Genomic DNA, 22063 nt, shown 5'->3' with positions numbered 1-22063 from the left:
TTATGTAGGAGTAGGTCACAGATAAGAGGTATTAATTTGTAAATTTGACCTCTGACCTCACACAGAGATCAAATGTGACAGGATATTTGTACTGTAATTTTCTATAAGGCGCACTCAAAATCCTTTAATTTTCTCAAAAACTGACAGTGCGGCTTATAATCCGGTGCGCCTTATGTATGAATTCTGGTTGTGCTTATTGACCTCGAACTGATTTTATGTGGTACACGGTGCTCAAAAATCTGTCAAAAATTGTTTTAATACGACTTTGGTAAGCTACGAAGCTGCACCGTTTGATGGATGGTCAGAACATTATGGCTACCATAGTCAGGAGCCTCGCGGAGTAATCTGGGTTCAAACCTTCGTCTGCTTCAGGTCCCGAAGTCAAAGGAACACTGCGGCATCACTGAGAGTTAAAAACGGTAGAAATTCTTTCATATTTAATAAAATGATCAGCGTTGCTGCTTTACCAGGTGTAACAATTAAGTTTAACATCCAGGTATCCATGAAATCAGAATTCATTTAATTAACAGAGTTAGAAGTTAGCTTGCTAGTTTCCACCTAAACATAATATACCGTGTTCTGACTGAGACATTTTTTTGAAAAAATTAAAACGTACAGCTCTGCTATCACTTCCAACATAAATGAAGACAGAAAACTAAACAGCAGTGACTTTTGTAGGGTTACCGAAGTTGGACTAGCTGGTACATAATGATGTACTACGAGATCACTAGCGATACAGCTATGTTAGCATAACATAAACACAGTGAAGCTGGAGGATGAATGCTAACTTTTTTCCATTCGATAAAAGTTATGTGAGGGTTCCCAAAGGTTAGGGACAAATTCAATCGCGTGGCAGGATGCTGTTGCAGATTAAGCAGCGCCTCTTCGCAGCTCTGTGGGCACAAAATGGAAGTACTACAAGGACCTGGAAAAAATGACAAAGAGGGGAGGGATATAAAATATTCCAAATGTTTCTTGAACTGTTAGCACAAGTGTATATGTGTATGTATCTATCCATCCATTCACTTACGCTTTTCTTTTTCAGGGTCGCAGGGGGGCGCTGGAGCCTATGGCAGCTATCTTAGGGCGAGAGGCAGGGTACGCCCTGGACAGGTCGCTACTCTGTCACAGGGCTAAACATTTGTACTCACATTCACTCACACCTATGGGCAATTTAGATTTTTCTAAAAACAATGGGCAATTCAGATTTTTCAATTAACCTATCCCCACTAACTGCATGCCTTTTGGACCGTGGGAGGAAACTGGGGAGAACATGCAAACTCCAGACAGAAAGACCCTGGCCTGATAGTGGAATTGAACTCAGGACCTTCGTGCTGTGAGGTAACAGTGCTAACCGTGCCACCATGCTGCCCGTGTGTCACATGTGTAGGATCTGGAAAAAAGGAAAAAGAGGGGAGGAATATAAAATATTCCAAATGTTTCTTGAATTGTTAGCACAAGTGTTTATATATGATATTATATATTGATTTTAGAGAGGGGTGGTGAGAGTAAGAGTTTGGTTTCACTTTTTTCTGTTAATATTTGGATATTTTTCTTGCATTATCATTTTTTGATTAGAAAAGCAGAATAAAACGTGCAAATTAGCTTAATTTATAGTTTGTTATACTCCTTCCCTCTAATACAAAGATTTCATTTCTAACTCTGAATATAAGTGCATAATTTAATAACAAGTGTTTCTGCTCACAAATGTCCACGAGCACAGACATGCACACAAAAACTGCGTGACTCCTCACTGGCTGTAACTCACCGCGCGTGTTCACCTGTAACGTCCTCTAAGAAGACGTGTGACCATTCTGATAGCCGTCTGTGTCTGCAGGTGAATGAGTGAAGCTACATAAACATTTAAAAATTATTATCATTGAAAATGCCAGTTCACCTTCCTGTATTGAAAAAGTTGATGCCATCACCCAACGGCTGTTGATAAAAATCTGGCCTAGACTTAAAAAAATCAAAATTGATAATCTGATATTCCTCAGTGATATGGTTTACAGCTCTTTGATACAGAAATGGAAAGAGCCAGACGTCATACTGACATTCATGGAATTAGACCATGAATATGCAGATGATATAATTGTAAAGGTTTTCAAGGAGCATGCCACCACTGTATTGGAAAGTGAATATTTCATCACAAGCTTCTTTCTCTCTCATAAATGTTTGACATCCACATAGCTAAGACACAAACTCAACAATTGACACAAAATACAGAACCAAGTTCAGATTGTAAAAAAGTTATATATCATTTGGAAATATGAATTCTGCCATTGAAACTTGTGAAACAACAGAGCCGATTCAAATCTGCACCACTGAAGGCGAAGCAAAGATTTAAGACTCTGAAGGTAGTGTCGTGCCTGGGGTAAACATTTTACAGAGAGACGAGGGGAAAATGAAGCACTGTGTGTGTTGCCCTCAATAGTGCAACCAGCAACAGAGTCCGGGGGATCCAGAGTCAGTTGATCTCGAGGAACCTCACGTGTCAGAAGAACAGCTGCTCCTTAAAGAGCTAATAAATGCTGTTATTGCACGTGCCTCAAAAGAGGCAAAGGTGTCGCCATCTGACATGATTCAGCAGCGCCTCTTCACAGCTCTGTGGGCACAAGTTGAGCAGAAACCTCTAAGAATCAGACAAAAAGGGATTAAAAAACTCGAAAAGGTGATTTTTAAAGACATCACAAAGCGGCTGGACATTAACCCTGATCTCGTGATCATTGCGCTAGCTGTAGGTCAGCTGTACGTAGAGGTGATCATTTCCATATTTGAAGCTCACCACTTCCTTAAAAAAAGAAACCTGGTGATTTTTAAAGACATTTTATATTTTTTATATACATGTACTTCACTATAAAAATCAGGGCTGGACTGGACATCGGGCCTGGTGGGCTGCCCGTGATTTTTCGTTTTTATGGGCCGATGGGGTTTTATTTCTTTTCTTTTTTTTAACGGTATAAATGAATGGTGGTGGATTGGCCAGTTGGTCATGATCGACTCTGGGCTGGACCAATTACAGCCGAGGAGGTCGAACTTTAAAGTTGAGGTGAAAAGGAATGTGATTTGTCCCGTACTACTTCAGCTAGAAAGTTGCTAATTTAATAATGAAACTGATCAATGATCAGTTGATCAGCTTTTCTCTCTGCGCCTAAAAGAGGAAACCGGCAGAGGTCACGCTAAACAACAGCAGCATGTTTAAGCTTGATCAGCTGTTGTTAGCATTTATTTTATATTACTTTCTAGTATCAGCTGATGTTTGCTGGAGCCACAGCTGTAAAGCTGCTGGTCATGATAACCGTTTGTATATGTGGTGAGAGGGAAACATGAAGATGAAACAAAGAGATGTCCTTAAGGAATAATCAGAGCTGAGCAGGTGATGGAGAAACAGGGTGACCTTTTAGGTGACATGAGTGAGTTAAAGGGAAGTTATCAACTGTTTCTGAACAATAACACCAGGATCCTTTTCTAAGTAGCTGACAGCTATGTGTGCAGGGGCGGGTCTAGCAAAGTTTTGCCAGGGGGGCAGGTAGGGCATTATCAGGTAAAGGGGGGCACAAAGAAATACTTTTGTTTCTTATTCTTATTTAAAATGTCTAGCTTTTAATAAATAATTATCTGAATCTTACAACCAAAGTTTTCATCTGCTGTAAAATGTATAGAAATCCATTATTGTATTTAGTAAATATCTAGTCTAGTATATACCCTAGTAAGTTACCATCTGTGCAGTCTGCAATTCTGTTGAAGAAAGATGTTGAATCTATTTACTGGATAAAAATAATAGATTTCTGTGCATTTGTTTTATACGTGCATTAAATTAAAATTGGTACTGTCAATTAAGCATCTTGAGGCAGAGGGTGGGGGAGTGGTTCCCTATTTTGTTTGGTTTCTTTTTTTGCTAGTTGGCAACCCTATTAGTTATGTATGTGTAATTATAAATTAGGTTGTTTTATATTTTTGCTAAGTAATGTTTAGAATAACAAAATAGGGAGGATAGTGTAGGTTTAAGTTTATTATAAAGGCTTTATGGCATTTCCTATAGTACCATGACGGCCGGTCACGAGTCAAAATGCCCGGGCTGATTTTTTTGTCCCAGTCCAGCCCTGATAAACATGTAAAATGCTTTTTAAAAAACCTGATTAGCTCAGGGATTAACATTTGGATTAGCAGCTGGATTAACAACTTCATTTTAAAAATCCTGCTTTCACAATAACCAGTCATCACATTACTCTAGGAGTACAATGCATTTTGCTAACAATACTATATACGTGGCTTTCTTCAACCATCCTTTAAGAATGCCATACACACACACACACACACACACAAATATGAATATATATATATATATATATGTATGTGTGTGTGTGTGTGTGTGTGTGCACATATATATGGGGTAAACATTTTATAGAGAGATGAGGGAAATTCGAATCTGTGTGTGCTGCCCTCAATCATGCACCAAGCAACAGAATCCAGGGTCAGTAAAATTGCTTCCAATACTGGAGAAAGAAATCATCATCTGGCATTAGTGTCAGCGATTATGATGATGATGAAGAAGAATGTGTGAGCGCACTCATTGATGCTGTGCTCACACGGGCGGCAAAGAAATCGCACTACAAACCTTCTAAAAAACTCCACAGGTATCTGTTAAAACACGTGTTGTCTGACGACACAATCAAAGATCTGCATATACATGAAAAAAAAAATCTTGACGGGGCAATTTACCAAGAGCTACGTAACAAAACATTTTGTAAAGAAAAACATTTACTGATGTTATTGAATGGCAGTCAATTTCTTTTATTTTCTATTTTCCTTTCTTCTTTGCTTTTTATGTCATTCTTTAGTTCTGTTCTTAACCGTGTGTCTTTAAATACTAATGGCTTGATAGGTAGTGTTAAAAATAATTTTTTCCCTTTTATATGTATATATATATATATATATATATATATATATATACACACACAATATATATATGGGGTAAACATTTTAAAGAGAGACGAGGGAAATTCGATTCACTGTGTGTCCTGCCCTCAATCATGCACCCAGCAACAGAATCCAGGGTCAGTAAAAATGCTGCTTGTTTAAAGAGCTAATAAATGCTGTTATTGCACATGCCTCAAAAGAGGCAAAGGTGTCGCCATCTGACATGATTCATCAGCGCCTCTTCACAGCTCTGTGGGCACAAGTTGAGCAGAAACCTCTAAAAATCAGACCAAGGGGATTAAAAAACTTGAAAAGGTGATTTTTAAAGACATCACAAAGCGGCTGGACATTAACCCTGATCTCGTGATCATTGCGCTAGCCGTAGGTCAGCTGTACGTAGAGGTGATCATTTCCATATTTAAAGCTCACCACTTCCTTAAAAAAAGAAACCTATAGCCAAGGTTCTTCTTGTGGTGCATTAAAGCCAAAGATGATGAAGACGAAAAAGCTAAAGCGATTTCTGAAACCCGTTCAGAAGAATTTCAAACTAATATATTTCCAATACTGGAGAAAAAAAATCATCATCTGGCAATTAGTGTCAGCGATTATGATGATGATGAAGAAGAACGTGTGAGTGCACTCATTGATGCTGTGCTCACACGGGCTGCTAAGAAATCGCACTACAAACCTTCTAAAAAACTCCACAAGTATCTGTTAAAACGTGTTGTCTGACGACATGATAAAGGATCTGCATATACATGGAAAAAAAAAAAAAATCTTAACAGGGCAATTTACCAAGAGCTACGTAACAAAAACATTTTGTAAAGAAAAACATTTACTGATGTTATTGAACGACGGGGGACCCAGTGTTGAGAAAACTGATGGTCGATATCATTAAAAATCACCTGATCGAGACTATGCAGAATCCAGCCCTGTGTGAAGCTGAAGAGGCTGAAAATTACAGGTTATCTGTGGAAACCTGTATCAAGAAGGTGGTGATGCGTGTCATTGAAAATGCCAGTTCACCTTCCTGTACTGAACAAGTTGATGCCATCACCCAACGGCTGTTCATAAAAATCTGGCCTAGACTTAAAAAAATCACAATCGACAATATGATATTGATCAGTAATATGGTTTACAGCTCTTTGATACAGAAATGGAAAGAGGCAGATGTCATACTGACATTCATGGAATTAGGCCACAAACATACAGATGATATAATTGTAAAGGTTTTCAAGGAGCATGCCACCACTGTAATGGAAGGTGAGTATTTCTTTACAAGCTTGTTTCTCTCTCATAAATGTTTGACATCCACATAGCTAAGACACAAACTCAACAATTTACACAAAATACAGAACTAAGTTCAGATTGTAAAAAAGTTATATATCATTTGGAAATATGAATTCTGCCATTGAAACTTGTGAAACAACAGAGCCGATTCAAATCTGCGCCACTGAAGGCGAAGCAAAGATTTAAGACTCTGAAGGTAGTGTCGTGGCTGGGGTAAACATTTTACAGAGAGACGAGGGGAAAATGAAGCACTGTGTGTGTGTTGCCCTCAATAGTGCAACCAGCAACAGAGTCCGGGGGATCCAGAGTCAGTTGATCTCGAGGAACCTCCAGTGTCAGAAGAACAGCTGCTCGTTAAAGAGCTAATAAATGCTGTTATTGCACGTGCCTCAAAAGAGGCAAAGGTGTCGCCATCTGACGTGATTCAGCAGCGCCTCTTCACAGCTCTGTGGGCACAAGTTGAGCAGAAAACTCTAAAAATCACACAAAAAGGGATAAAAAACTTGAAAAGGTGATTTTTAAAGAAATTTTCTATTTTTTATATACATGTATTTCCCTAAAAACATGTAAAATAGTGATCTTTATCTTACCTCCTAATGGAGATATCTCTCATGCACACCACAAAAATCACACCACTTTTAACTCATCATTTTATTGGACAGGATGTGCCTGGTAATATTATTTGAAAAAAAGGTTGTTTTTTTCTTGAAGGGTCAGTGTGAGGCATGAAAATGTGGTTGTTGCCTCAGGGCAACGCTAGTCAGTAGAGGGTTATTAAACTGATTTTCAAAATGCTTTTTAAAAAAATGATTAGCTCAGGGATTAACATTTGGATTAGCAGCTGGATTAACAACTTCATTTTAAAAATCCTGCTTTCAAAATAACCAGTCATCACATTACTCTAGGACAGGGGTGTCAAACTCAAATACACAGTGGGCCAAAATTCAAAACTGGAACAAAGTCGCGGGCCAACATTAATATTTATTGAAAAAAAATCTTCCTCCAGATATAAGAATGAATCTTTTCTTATGGACTCAAACAAGTTTTGCTGAAAAACTGAATATGGAACAAGCAAAGCTTAATACTAAACAATATATATATTAGCTGTATAATACCAGTAGGCCAGCATTAATAGTAATTTGGTATGGCTTCGCGGGCCAAATGTAATTAGGCTGCGGGCCAAATTTGGCCCGCGGGCCAGAGTTTGACACCTATGCTCTAGGAGTACAATGCATTTTGCTAACAATACTATATACGTGACTTTCTTCGACCAAACTTTAAGAATGCCAAGAGTTTTAAATAGGCAGGTTCAATACTTATTGTTTACATTACCTATACGGTACGATAATGATTTTTCTTAGAGGTTGTTTTGCACTTTGTGAATTCAGTTTTAAGGGAGTCAGTGTTCCCAATTTTATAGAGTACTACTTTTATCTGAGTACTTGGAGTACAGTCAATTTCTTTTTTTTTTCTATTTTCCTGTCTTTTTGACATTCTAACTTTAAATGAAGGATTTTAAGACTATTTGCTGTGGATTAAAGCAGTGGACCAGTAGGCTACATGTTTGACATCCACATAGCTAAGACACAAACTCAACAACTTACACAAAATACCGAACCAAGTTCAGATTGTAAAAAAGTTATATATCATTTGAAAATATGAATTCTGCCATTGAAACTTGTGGAACAACAGAGGTGATTCAAATCTGTATATATATATATATATATATATACATACCATATGTATATATGCACACACACACATAAAATACGGGTTTTTCTGTGGAAACCTGTATCGAGAAGTTGGTGACACGTGTCATTGAAAATGCCAGTTCACCTTGCTGTATTGAAAAAGTTGATGGCATCACCCAACGGCTGTTGATAAAAATCTGGCCTAGACTTAAAAAAATCAAAATTGATAATCTGATATTCCTCAGTGATATGGTTTACAGCTCTTTGATACAGAAATGGAAAGAGCCAGATGTCATACTGACATTCATGGAATTAGACCATGAATATGCAGATGATATAATTGTAAAGGTTTTCAAGGAGCATGCCACCACTGTATTGGAAAGTGAATATTTCATCACAAGCTTCTTTCTCTCTCATAAATGTTTGACATCCACATAGCTAAGACACAAACTCAACAATTGACACAAAATACAGAACCAAGTTCAGATTGTAAAAAAGTTATATATCATTTGGAAATATGAATTCTGCCATTGAAACTTGTGAAACAACAGAGCCGATTCAAATCTGCACCACTGAAGGCGAAGCAAAGATTTAAGACTCTGAAGGTAGTGTCGTGCCTGGGGTAAACATTTTACAGAGAGACGAGGGGAAAATGAAGCACTGTGTGTGTGTTGCCCTCAATAGTGCAACCAGCAACAGAGTCCGGGGGATCCAGAGTCAGTTGATCTCGAGGAACCTCCAGTGTCAGAAGAACAGCTGCTCGTTAAAGAGCTAATAAATGCTGTTATTGCACGTGCCTCAAAAGAGGCAAAGGTGTCGCCATCTGACGTGATTCAGCAGCGCCTCTTCACAGCTCTGTGGGCACAAGTTGAGCAGAAAACTCTAAAAATCACACAAAAAGGGATAAAAAACTTGAAAAGGTGATTTTTAAAGAAATTTTCTATTTTTTATATACATGTATTTCCCTAAAAACATGTAAAATAGTGATCTTTATCTTACCTCCTGATGGAGATATCTCTCATGCACACCACAAACATCACACCACTTTTAACTCATCATTTTATTGGACAGGATGTGCCTGGTAATATTATTTGAAAAAAATTTTTTTTTTTCTTGAAGGGTCAGTGTGAGGCATGAAAATGTGGTTGTTGCCTCAGGGCAACGCTAGTCAGTAGAGGGTTATTAAACTGATTTTCAAAATGCTTTTTTAAAAAATGATTAGCTCAGGGATTAACATTTGGATTAGCAGCTGGATTAACAACTTCATTTTAAAAATCCTGCTTTCAAAATAACCAGTCATCACATTACTCTAGGAGTACAATGCATTTTGCTAACAATACTATATACGTGACTTTCTTCGACCAAACTTTAAGAATGCCAAGAGTTTTAAATAGGCAGGTTCAATACTTATTGTTTACATTACCTATACGGTACGATAATGATTTTTCTTAGAGGTTGTTTTGCACTTTGTGAATTCAGTTTTAAGGAATTCAGTGTTCCCGATTTTATAGAGTACTACTTTTATCTGAGTACTTGAAGTACAGTCAATTTCTTTCTTTCTTTTCTATTTTCCTGTCTTTTTGACATTCTAACTTTAAATGAAGGATTTTAAGAGTATTTGCTGTGGGTTAAAACAGTACACATATACACACACACACACATATTGCATTTATCTCTGTGCAGTGTGGAAACAAGTGTCACACTGCTCTCTTCCAGTGTTGCCAACTCCTCAGTAAGGAAAATCGCTATTGGTTGTCCTAAAAGTCGCTAGAAGTCGCTAAATGACGTCATCACCTAATTTGCATAATTGGTCATGCTAATATAATTGTAACCTATGTTGTTGGAGAGAGAAATAACATCGTGGAAGAGACATAAAGTGAGTAAAAACGTCCTAAATGCATTTAGAGTTTATTTAGAACTACAAATTAAATTTCTTTTAGCAATTATTGTTTTTTTTGATGTCACAATTCCAACCCTGCTCCTTTACCCGGGCTTGGACCGGCAAAAGTGATCCGAAATAGGCACTCTGGTGGAGTTACTTTGTGTGTGTGTGTTTATAAATAGTTTTAAACCTTGTGATCCACAAAACAGCATAAGAGTAAAAGAGTAAAAGAAGAACTGACTGCGTTACAGCACCCACTGCTTGTTGAGAGTAAAAGCGATACGCGCTTTCACGTCTTTTTTTAGCGACTTTTTTAAGAAAAAAAGTCGCTAGGGGGTCTGAAAACTCGCTAAATATAGCGACAAAGTCGCTAAGTTGGCAACACTGCTCTCTTCTGCCCTCCTTATGTCCACCTCTCATTAACCTAAACATTTATTTAATGGTGTGTATATACATATATATATACATACACATACATACATATATACACAACAACACCCAGCACGCCCCTGCGGGCGGTTTATCCTTCAAGCTCGGGTCCTCTACCAGAGGCCTGGGAGCTTGAGGGTCCTGCGCAGTATCTTAGCTGTTCCCAGGACTGCGCTCTTCTGGACAGAGATCTCCGATGTTGTTCCCGGGATCTGCTGGAGCCACTCGCCTAGCTTGGGAGTCACCGCACCTAGTGCTCCGATTACCACGGGGACCACCGTTACCTTTATCCTCCACATCCTCTCGAGCTCTTCTCTGAGCCCTTGGTATTTCTCCAGCTTCTCGTGTTCCTTCTTCCTGATATTGCTGTCATTCGGAACCGCTACATCTATCACTACAGCCGTCTTCTTCTGTTTGTCTACCACCACTATGTCCGGTTGGTTAGCCACCACCATTTTGTCCGTCTGCATCTGGAAGTCCCACAGGATCTTAGCTCGGTCATTCTCCATCACCCTTGGGGGCGTCTCCCATTTTGACCTCGGGACTTCCAGGTTATACTCGGCACAGATGTTCCTGTACACTATGCCGGCCACTTGGTTATGGCGTTCCATGTATGCCTTGCCTGCTAGCATCTTGCACCCTGCTGTTATGTGCTGGATTGTCTCTGGGGCATCTTTACACAGCCTGCACCTGGGGTCTTGCCTGGTGTGATAGACCCCAGCCTCTATGGATCTTGTACTCAGAGCTTGTTCTTGTGCTGCCATGATTAGTGCCTCTGTGCTGTCTTTCAGTCCAGCTTTGTCCAGCCACTGGTAGGATTTCTGGATATCAGCCACCTCCTCTATCTGCCGGTGGTACATACCGTGCAGGGGCCTGTCCTTCCATGATGGTTCCTCGCCTTCCTCCTCTTTCTTGGGTTTCTGCTGCCTGAGGTATTCACTGAGCACGCTGTCAGTTGGGGCCATCTTCGTGATGTATTCGTGGATGTTTCTTGTCTCATCCTGGACTGTGGTGCTGACACTCACCAGTCCCCGGCCCCCTTCCTTCCGCTTAGCGTACAACCTCAGGGTGCTGGACTTGGGGTGAAACCCTCCATGCATGGTAAGGAGCTTTCTTGTCTTTATGTCAGTGGCTTCTATCTCCTCCTTTGGCCAGCCTATTACCCCAGCAGGGTACCTGATCACGGGCAGGGCGTAGGTGTTGATGGCCCGGATCTTGTTCTTACCGTTCAGCTGACTCCTCAGGACTTGCCTGACCCTCTGCAGGTACTTGGTGGTTGCAGCTTTCCTAGCGGCCTCTTCATGGTTCCCATTCGCCTGTGGGATCCCCAGGTACTTGTAACTGTCCTCTATGTCTGCAATGTTGCCTTCTGGTAGTTCAATCCCCTCAGTTCTGACTACCTTCCCTCTCTTTGTTACCATCCGACTACACTTCTCCAGTCCGAATGACATTCCAATGTCATTGCTGTATAGCCTGGTAGTGTGGATCAGTGAATCGATGTCTCGTTCACTCTTGGCATACAGCTTGATGTCATCCATGTACAGGAGGTGGCTGACAACCGCTCCGTTCCGTAGTCGGTATCCGTAGCCAGTCTTGTTAATGATCTCACTGAGGGGGTTCAGGCCTATGCAGAACAGCAGTGGGGACAGAGCATCTCCTTGGTAGATCCCGCACTTGATGGTGACTTGTGCTATGGACTTGGAGTTGGCCTCTAGTGTTGTACGCCACATCCCCATTGAGTTCCTGATGAAGGCTCTTAGGGTCCTGTTGATCTTGTACAATTCTAGGCATTCCAGTATCCAGCTGTGGGGCATTGAGTCATAGGCCTTCTTGTAATCAATCCAGGCTGTGCACAGGTTGGTCAGTCTGGTCTTGCAGTCTCGGCTGACTGTTCTGTCTACCAGTAGCTGGTGTTTTGCGCCTCTGGTATTCTTGCCAATCCCTTTCTGTGCCCCGCTCATGTATTGACCCATGTGCCTGTTCATCTTAGCCGATATGATGCCTGACAGGAGCTTCCATGTAGTACTGAGGCAGGTTATTGGTCGGTAGTTGGATGGGACCGGTCCCTTCTTGGGGTCCTTGGGGATCAGGACCGTCCGACCTTCGGTTAGCCATTCCGGGTGTCTCTCGTTAACTAGCAGCTGGTTCATTTGTGCTGCCAGACGCTCGTGGAGTGCAGTCAGCTTTTTCAGCCAGTAGGCGTGAACCATGTCGGGGCCTGGTGCTGTCCAACTCTTCATACTGGAGACCCTTTCTTGGATGTCTGCCACTGTGATGGTTACTGGACCCTGTTCAGGGAGGTCGCTATGGTCTGCCCTCAGATCCACTAGCCACTGAGCATTGCCGTTATGGGTTGCGTCGTTCTCCCATATGCTCTTCCAGTATTGCTCCGTCTCCAGCCTTGGTGGTGCTGTTCTCTTATTGTTCCCTTGCCACTGAGAGTACACCTTTGCTGGTTCTGTGGAGAACAGCTGGTTTATTCTCCTGCCTTCTATCTCTCTGGTGTACCTCCTCAAGCGGCTGGCCAAGGCTGTGAGTCTTTGCTTGGCAGTTTCCAAGGCCTCAGGTATGGACAGCTTGCTGTATTTCTTATGCACCTTCTTTGTCGCGCCTTTCTGCAACTCCGTTAGTTGGCTAACCTCCCTCCGTGCTACTTTGATCTTGCCCTCTAGCCTTCTTCTCCAGGGAGGGTACTGCCCCTTGTGGCTGTTCAACTTGTAGCCAAGCATCTCACTGATCACTGCTGCCGTAGTGTAGATCAGCTTGTTAGTGTCGGTAATCGTGGTTGTAGGTATCGTCCGTAGTGCTCCATTAACATCATCTAGCAGACCTTCTGAGGGTACTTCACGTAATCTTGGTAACCGGCTACGGGGGATCCAGGTTTCAAGCTTGGCCATGATCCTATCTTTCAGGTCAGTTCCTCTCGCACTCAACGATCCTTCTCCTATCGCACTTGGGGCTATGTACCCAATCTCGGGTGGGGGTGATGATATCTCCCCCTGACCTGGCGTCCTGACTCCTCCTTGCCGTAGCATTTATGTTGTACCTCGTCAATCTCTAGCTGTGAGAGCAGTCCCTTCTTTCGAATGTTGGAACACTGAGCTACTAGTTGTTTCGCCGTCATTGTGGATGTTGGGTATCGAAGAATCCATAGGTCCCTCATCCTATTCATGTAGCCCCTTCCGCCAGGGTTACTTGCGTAGTAGCATTCCAACAACGCCCTGTTTTCGTCTCTTGCCCACCGATGCCTTCTTGTTCCAGTAGCCCACTTGTCGTCAGGGTGCCCTGGTTCCTCAACACCTGACGCGGACCTTGTTGATCCGGGCGACGTCCGAGCCGGCATGCCTTCATGTTTATCTGTCTCGCTCATGTCTGCGGTAGGCTCACTTAGCATAGGGGGTCTAGCCTTAGGACCCTTACTGGATACAGACGCCCCAGGCAGGGATCGAACTTGCGATCTTCTGCTCCAAAGGCGTGTAGTCTAACCACTACGTATGTGTGTGTGTGTGTGTGTGTACACATATATATATATATATATATATATATATATATATACATATACATATATACATATATATATATATACAGTTAAGCCCATAATTATTCATACCCCTGCCAAATATTGACTTAAAGTTACTTTTGTTCAATATGCAAGTTCTTTTTTGAGCAGAAATGACACAGGTGTCTCCCCAAAGATAATAAGACGATGTACAAGAGGCATCATTGTGGAAAAAAATATTTCTCAGGTTTTATTTATATTTTAGCAAAAAGTATCATGTCCAGAATTATTCATACCCTTCTCAATAATCAATAGAAAAAAGCCTTTATGGCTATTACAGCAATCAAACGCTTCCTATAATTGCAGACCAGCTTTTTGCATGTCTCCACAGGCATTTTTGCCCATTCATCTTTAGCAATGAGCTCCAAATCTTTCAGGTTGGAGGGTCTTCTTGCCATCACCCTGATCTTTAGCTCCCTCCACAGATTCTCAATTGGATTCAAGTCAGGACTCTGGCTAGGCCACTGCAAAACGTTACTGGTGTTGTCTGCTAACCATTTCTTCACCACGTTTGCTGTATGTTTTGGGTCATTGTCGTGCTAAAATGTCCACTGGTTCCCAAGGCCAAGTTTTTCTGCAGACTGCCTGATGTTGTTGTTGAGAATCTTCATGTATTGCTCTTTTTTCATGGTGCTGTTTACTGTGATTAGGTTCCCTGGTCCATTGGCTAAAAAACACCCCCAAAGCATTAGGTTCCCACCACCATGTTTGACAGTGGGGATGGTGTTCTTTGGGTTGAAGGCTTCTCCATTTTTATGCCAAATGAAGGCAACATCAATGTGACCAAATAATTCAATTTTTGTTTCATCTGACCATAACACTGAAGACCAGAAACCTTCTTCTTTGTCCAGATGAGCATTTGCAAAGGCCAAATGAGCTTTTGCATGCCTTAGAAGTGCCTGGAGAAGTGGCGTTTTCCTTGGTCTGCATCCGTGGAACCCAACAGTGTCCGTTGGACTGTCTGCCTTGAGACATTGCCACCAGCAGAGCCCAGATTCACCAGAATGACCTTGGTGGTGATCCTTGGATTCTTTTTCACCTCTCTCACTATTCTCCTGGCCAGCACAGGTTTGACTTTTGGCTTCCGACAACGTCCTCTGAGATTTTCCACAGTGCGGAACATCTTGTATTTTTTAATAATACTTTGCACTGTAGCCACTGGAACTTGAAAACATCAACCACCTGCAGAGAGCTGCTGTTTTTCACCTGTTGAGTTGATCAAAACAGCTATTTCCAATTAATCAGGGTAATTAGGATGCTTTAGAACAACTTTGACTATTTGGAATGGTATGGAACTTTGGATTTTCCCAGAGACTGTGACAGTTTGTAAAGGGTATGAATAATTCTGGACATGATACTTTTTGCTCAAATGTAAATAAAAGCTGAGAAATATTTTTTTTCCACAATGATGCGTCTTGTACATCATCTTATTATCTTTTGTGAGATGCCTGTGTCATTTCCAGTCAAAAAATAACTTGCTAGTTGAATAAAAGTAACTTTAAGTCAAAATTTGCCAGGGGTATGAATAATTTTGGGCTTAACTGTATATATATATACACATATATATGTATGTGTGTATATATATATATATGTGTGTGTATATATATATATATATGTGTGTGTGTATATATATATATATATAAGTGTGTGTATGTATATATATATATATATATATATATATATATATATATATATATATATATATATATATATATGTGTGTGTGTATATATATATATATATATATATATATATATATATATATACATACACACACTTATATATATATATATATATATTTTTTTTATGTGTGTGCGTGTGTGTGTGTATATATATATATATATATATACACTTATATGTATATATACAGAATCATAAATATGCAGAATCCAGCCCTGTGTGAAGCTGAAGAGTGTGAAAAATACGGGTTTTTCTGTGGAAACCTGTATCAAGAAGTTGGTGACACGTGTCATTGAAAATGCCAGTTCACCTTGCTGTATTGAAAAAGTTGATGCCATCACCCAACGGCTGTTGATAAAAATCTGGCCTAGACTTAAAAAAATCAAAATTGATAATCTGATATTCCTCAGTGATATGGTTTACAGCTCTTTAATACAGAAATGGAAAGAGCCAGATGTCATACTGACATTCATGGAATTAGGCCACGAACATACAGATGATATAATTGTAAAGGTTTTCAAGGAGCATGCCACCACTGTAATGGAAAGTGAATATTTCATCACAAGCTTCTTTCCCTCTGCGGGTCATGCTGTATGGATCGCAGGCAGAGAATACTTGGTTAGTGTTGTGTAAGTCCCTAAAAGTAGATTCTGTTCATCTGGACGTAGCATTTTCAGTTTCAATTTATTTAACATCCAATCGATTCATTTTAAAAACCCTTTGACCGGTCGAGACAGATGGCCGTTCCTCACTGAGCCTGGTTCTGCCGGAGTTTTCTCCCTATTAAAAGGAAGTTTTTACTCCCCACAGTCGCCTAGTGCTTGCTCAGAGGGAATTGTCAGATTATTGGGGTTTTGTTTTTTGTCATCTAAAACACAATTTATCATATTGGGCACAAATTTATTTTTAAAAAATCAATAAAAAGATCCAGAAAAGATCATGTTGTGAATTTTGCATGTTTTCATTGTCACACAAATGTATACATTTTCAGCTTAGACTGAACATGTGTGTTTGTCATTGCTTTCAAAATCAAAGATTTTAGTAGCAACTATTGTATTAAAACATCACAGATGTTTTACTCTGATTACACAAACCTTATGTAGGAGTAAGTCACAGATAAGAGGTATTAATTTGTAAATTTGACCTCTGACCTCACACAGATCAAATGTGACAGGATATATTTATGTAAACTATAATTTCATATTCAAGAATCCACATCAACACGTTCTCACTCTCAAAGTGTAAAATGTTATGTTAGGCGACAAATCGTCAGTATGTTACACTTTTGGCCACCCAACATGTCCCTATGTTACTTGTTCGGAAAAATGAGGAAACATGAGAAGCATTTCGAATCAGTCTACTCATGTATGTTTATTTTATTGTAATTGCTTTGGAAAACACTATCTAACACGATTAGGTTATGATACGGGTTAGGATTAAGGTTAGGGTTATGGCTGGAATACACAGCTGGTATTACAGGCAGCTGTTTTGCCAACACGGCATCTTCATTTTTATCATTTATCATCATTTTAGCATATAATACATCACTGTAGATCAAACAGCATATGAAGCATTTAAATTCAGACCAACCTTATAACTGTATAACACTGATGGGGAACAATGTTCTGCAGAATACACTTGATACTTTAAGTGCAATTTGCAATAATGCAGATTTATGTGTAGTAAGGGGGTTTCATTGCTACTTTTATGAAAGGAGTGCTTCTAAAAATTGAGGTGGGCTGGTCGTCTCTGCTTGCGTTTCTGTAAAAGTCACATGTCACCATGGGTAAGAATATGTATTCTTAATATAAACATATACAAGCATGAATCTAAATGAAGCTTATGCGTAAGTTCAATAAGGAAGATCTGTAATCAGTCATCCGCCTGCTTTCCTGGGTGTTCGAGCTGCTAGTCTGTTCTCTTCATCACTTCCTCTTTCCCACGCTTGCAAACTCAATCATTACTCTACTCCAGTCTTTTTCTTGCCCACCTTCTGTGAGCCAATCAGCTGCTATTCTGTCTACTGTAAATCTCACTGCTGTTCTGTCATTCCCCCTTCATCTTCATTACCACCACCACCATCTAGACTCTGGGGTTCCTAATTCCTATCATTGTTAGGACTCCAGTCTGCTATGATGGGTCAACTGGGTTTAATTGTCAAACAGCATAATAATAGTCAAATTCTTTATCTCAATACATCATGTTCATTTCTTCCTCCCTGTGAAAAGCTGTTTTTTTTATCTGCTGTTTCTGAGTTCAGGTACTAAGTTTAACACTTGTGGACACCTTGTGATAAATGTTTTTACCGAGCAGGCTTGTTTGCTTCTGAATTTGCTGTCACAGTTTAGCTGTTTTCATTTCCACTGACACATCAGCTCCTAAGACCGCAATACTACTACCAAAGTACTACAAGGATCTGGAAAAAAGGACAAAGAACGGAGGGATATAAAATATACCAAACGTTTCTTGAATTGTTAGCACAAGTGTATATGTGAATGTATCTAGTCAGGTTTATATGCAATAGTGCTCACTTGTTTTCTTATCATTTTATTAACTGTATTTCTCATGTAAGTCATTGATATTAAATATTGATTTTTACAGAGGGGTGGTGAGAGTAAGAGTTTGGTTTCAGTTTTTTCTGTTAATATTTGGATATTTTTCTTGCATTTTAATTTTTTTGATGAGAAAAGCAGAATAAAATGTGCAAATTAGATTAATTTATAGTTTGTTATACTCCTTCCCTCTAATACAAAGATTTGATTTCTAACTCTGAGTGTAAGTGCATAATTTAATAACAAGTGTTTCTGGTCACATGCGTCTCACCCAGTTTTAAATGTAGGAGGTCCAGAAGCTTCACTGCGGCCTGCTGGTGAAAGCGAATGCAGTCCCAGCAGGAGGCCAGCTACAGTGCATGATAATTAGCCTTCTGTTGTGATCTGGTTTCTGTCTCGGCTCCCTGGACTGTGACCTCTGACCTCAGACTACAATCGCTCTCTGCTGGAGGCCAAACAGCCTGTCAGTCTGCCTCCTTTCAGTACTGCCCGTCCCCCCGATGGGAGCAGCAGCCGAAGAGCACTTCCAAACACTGCAGGGGAGAGGGACTGAAACAAATGATGAAATGATTAACAGAAACAAGAAGAAAGAAGACTGTGAAACTGATATAAAGTAAGACGTGATGCGAGTACCTGCTGACAGAGCTGTGGTGCTGCAGTAACTGATGGGTGACACAGCTGCTGCTTAAATTACAGAAAGTCAGTGAGAAATATAACTGAGGGTCCTTTTTATAGAAAAAAGTGGTGAAATTTCATCGTTAGCACAGAGGCTCAGACTCCTCTGTTCACAATACCCACAGCACTGCAGCAGAGGAGCATCACAACTGAGGTGACTGTGGTGTTTTCTCTCCAAGCTGCAAACATGTTTGAGAAAAAAACTGTTAGATTCATAACACCACTGTTTCCTTTAAATTGTAATATTTTACTGTTTAAAAAAATATATATTTTTAATATTATTCAGGGTCTACTTTAGTCAAAGCCAGTCTAGATGTTGTTTCCGGTCTTTATCTTAAACTAAGCAAAGCCAACAGGCTGTTGTCCACCTAAAGGCAAATCTCACTGTGTTAACCCACCGACCAACATCTGGGAAGCAGATGATAAACAAAAGAAAAAACCATCTGAATTGCTGTAAATTACGCAGTTCAAGGAAACACAAAATTACAAAGCCTGTAAATTAAAGACATTTTTTTTTTATTATTATTCCAGTTCCTTCCACAGTGGGACTTTCCCTGAGTGCCAGTTTCCAAAATGATCAGTCCAGCCTTAAATGTGTGTTTATGTTTGTATGTAAACGATCTTCAGGGAAACATTTAATTAAAAAGCCGTTCAGGTTTCACCTTCATCCCGTCCAGTTCTGCTGGGAATTCAGCAAACCAGGAACGTTTTCTGGAAAATCAAAGCTGCAGTTCTGACTTCAGACAGCAGGGGGAGCCAGAGTTTTACTAAAGAAACCAGGAGTGAAACACTGGCAGGCAGTTTTTAATGGTTGGAAAGTGGTCGCTACACAAACAGGTGAGAGAAAACAGCTCTTTAGGCTATATGTTTCTTTTAGTGACTGTATACTTAAACATAAAGAGGCTTTATTAGAGTCAAAATGTGAGTCATGGTGGAAAACCTTTGGGTTAAAGCCCAGAAAAGTGGAAACACTAAACATTTCACATCACTTTAATATACCTGGTTATTAGATCTACTTCATATTTATATTTTGTCTTACACTCAATTTAAAAAATAGCAATAAAACTACATTTTTCTTGTCTGGATGCTTTTTCATACACCTTTCTCCATCAAATTGGAAACTGTCAAACTAGGGGCTACTTTTAATATTGATTATTTTGATCATCTTTTAGTAATTTAAGTCCTTTTTTTAAAGTCAGAACGCACTAGTCTTTGCGTCTTTAGTGTCAGGTCTTGTTGAGTTTTTTTTAGCCTCGATTACGGTAAACCCAATATTTATGGTTTTATAGGAAAAAAGCAATTTAAGGGACTCAAATAATAATATTTTCTAACTTTGCACTGGACAAAGAAATATTCAGCCTTCGCTTTGGCATTGTATTGAAAAAACTGCGCTGTTATCAACATCTTTCAGTTTGAATCTCAAGAACTGAAGCCTGAAAGTGATCTGAAAGTAAGAACGCGAATTCTGACCTTTTACTTGAACCCACACTGCTGCCGCAGAGCAAAGTGCACCCAAAATTTGTGAGGTGGCACAAACGTTACTCTGATTCAAATCACGAGACGGCGCAGCAGAAAGATAAGCCCACACCGGGCTATGAGAGAGATTTGCCAGTCGAGTGAGTAATTAGAACTTCCATGTCGGCAGAAGTGAAAACACGAGGTGGGCGGATCACCGAGGTGTCATTTGGGACACGATTAGCATCATAATTATTAAAACTCTCAGGGCAGTCATGACTAATGCTGGCCATGCGCACTGCTGCTGCACTCATACTGAAATTTAATGGAAAAAACATAAATGAAAAGCAATAAACAGGATGTTTGACTCATTCCTGTCATTGCACTAACGCCCTGGTTTCACCAGAATCCTAATTTAACATCTTGTCTTTGTTTTAAAGACCTTTCTGCACCTGAACTCAGAAAAACACTGGTTTTCATCAACGTTGCAGGCCTACAGCGAACAGAAGTGGGAATGTTTATCCATGGATGGCTTTCTTTCATAAAATGCGCAGAGACTTAGACGAGTACAAAGCACTTAACTTGCTGTTGACACGGGTTGAGTCACGAAGCGTTCAGAGGCTGCAGGTTGCTGAAAACAAAACGATCTGACTCAGTAATAGTTTGGCACACGTCAGCGAGTGAGTAAAAGCTGGCAAGCGGCTTCAAATTCTCCTCTTTTAACGGCCAATCAGGCTGTCGCTAATGCTTATATTCGTTATCTGTTCATTCATTACCTAGAAAATGTTAAAAGACCTGACTGTGAAGACGAATCAGACATTTTCTGTTATTCCAGAATAACATGAAACATGTTCAAGTTTAACATCTGTTCAGAACAGCAGAAAAACATTTGCAGACCAGGTTTGAGGCGAGCGGAAACCTCCAGGGATGAAAAACAAAGCCCACGTGTAGCGCCTGACTGCAGTTCCTTTAATGGCCACTTGAGGCTCGTTCCAAAAGTGAGTCAATCCAGGTGAACAGCAGAAATAAACATGCTTACAGCTGGCACAAGAGGACTTGTTCTCCTTGAATAGTTTCTCCCTCTGTAAAATTTGCACAGTTTGACGTTTTTAACTCGACCATTAGCAGCAAAGGGATGCTAAAACCTTTTGGAGCATTTTAAATGGATTATTAGGTCCGGTGTCCTGCAGGTTTTAGATGTGTTCTTGATCCAACACAGCTGATTTAAATGGCTAAAATACTTCCTTAGCATGTCTTGAAGTTCTCCAGCGGCCTGGTAATGAACTAATCATTTGATTCAGGTGTGTTGACCCAGGGTGAGATCTAAAATCTGCAGGACACCGGCCCTTGAGGCCTGGAGATCCCCACCCCTGATCTAAATGATTCTGAGAAAGCTTGGGAGAAAGTGCTGATGTGTTTGGAGAATGTAAAAGTGCTGAGTATGACCCAAAGAACACCATCCCCACAGTCAAGCACAGAGATCGAAGCATTACAGTTTGGCTTTATTTTTCTGTTAAGAGCACAAGACGACTTCACTGCATTTAGGGGCCATGTACTGTAAAATCTTCAACAAGAACCTCCTTCCCTCAGCAGGAACACAGAAGATGGGTTGTGTTTGGATCTTCCAGCATGACTGTGACCCAAAGCTACCACCAAGGCAACAAAGGAGTGGCTGAAAAAGAAGCACATTAAGGTCATGGAGTCCTAGCCAGCGTCCAGATCTCAATAGCATAGATAATGTTTATAAGGAACTGAATCACAGACATGTGCCCCTGAAAGGTGTTATAAGTTCCGTATCTGCACAATGTAAACTTTATCAGATAGTGAGCACGAGGCTTACCATCTGATGATGAAATTGTGTGTGACTGGGTGCTAGCCATCTTCTTTTATGACTGAAGACGGCACGCTACGAAGCACAAAGTACACGTTCAG

General features: G+C 40.2%; 1 long non-coding RNA gene across 8 annotated transcripts; it reads right to left on the bottom strand.

Moving 5' to 3' along the window:
* Positions 1 to 480: 480 nt before the first annotated feature.
* Positions 481 to 21138, bottom strand: LOC102079127 (uncharacterized). Of its 8 annotated transcripts, none has more exons than XR_003216014.1 (7): positions 20908 to 21138; positions 19339 to 20762; positions 18800 to 18855; positions 18635 to 18682; positions 18273 to 18550; positions 1769 to 2605; positions 481 to 925 (listed from the first exon to the last, which is right to left on the bottom strand). It is a non-coding gene; the product is annotated as an uncharacterized LOC102079127 (long non-coding RNA). The 8 variants fall into 8 exon arrangements; XR_002057831.2 differs by lacking the exon at positions 481 to 925 and adding an exon at positions 1145 to 1393; XR_002057827.2 differs by lacking the exons at positions 481 to 925; positions 1769 to 2605 and adding an exon at positions 7956 to 8756 and having other exon boundaries at positions 20908 to 20930; positions 21029 to 21138.
* Between the last annotated feature and the right edge of the window lie 925 nt (positions 21139 to 22063).

This window comes from Oreochromis niloticus, linkage group LG22, assembly GCF_001858045.2.
Source record: "Oreochromis niloticus isolate F11D_XX linkage group LG22, O_niloticus_UMD_NMBU, whole genome shotgun sequence".
NCBI lineage: Eukaryota > Metazoa > Chordata > Actinopteri > Cichliformes > Cichlidae > Oreochromis > Oreochromis niloticus.
Note: the sequence above shows the minus strand (reverse complement) of the source record. Positions and strands in the feature narration are given on the sequence as shown.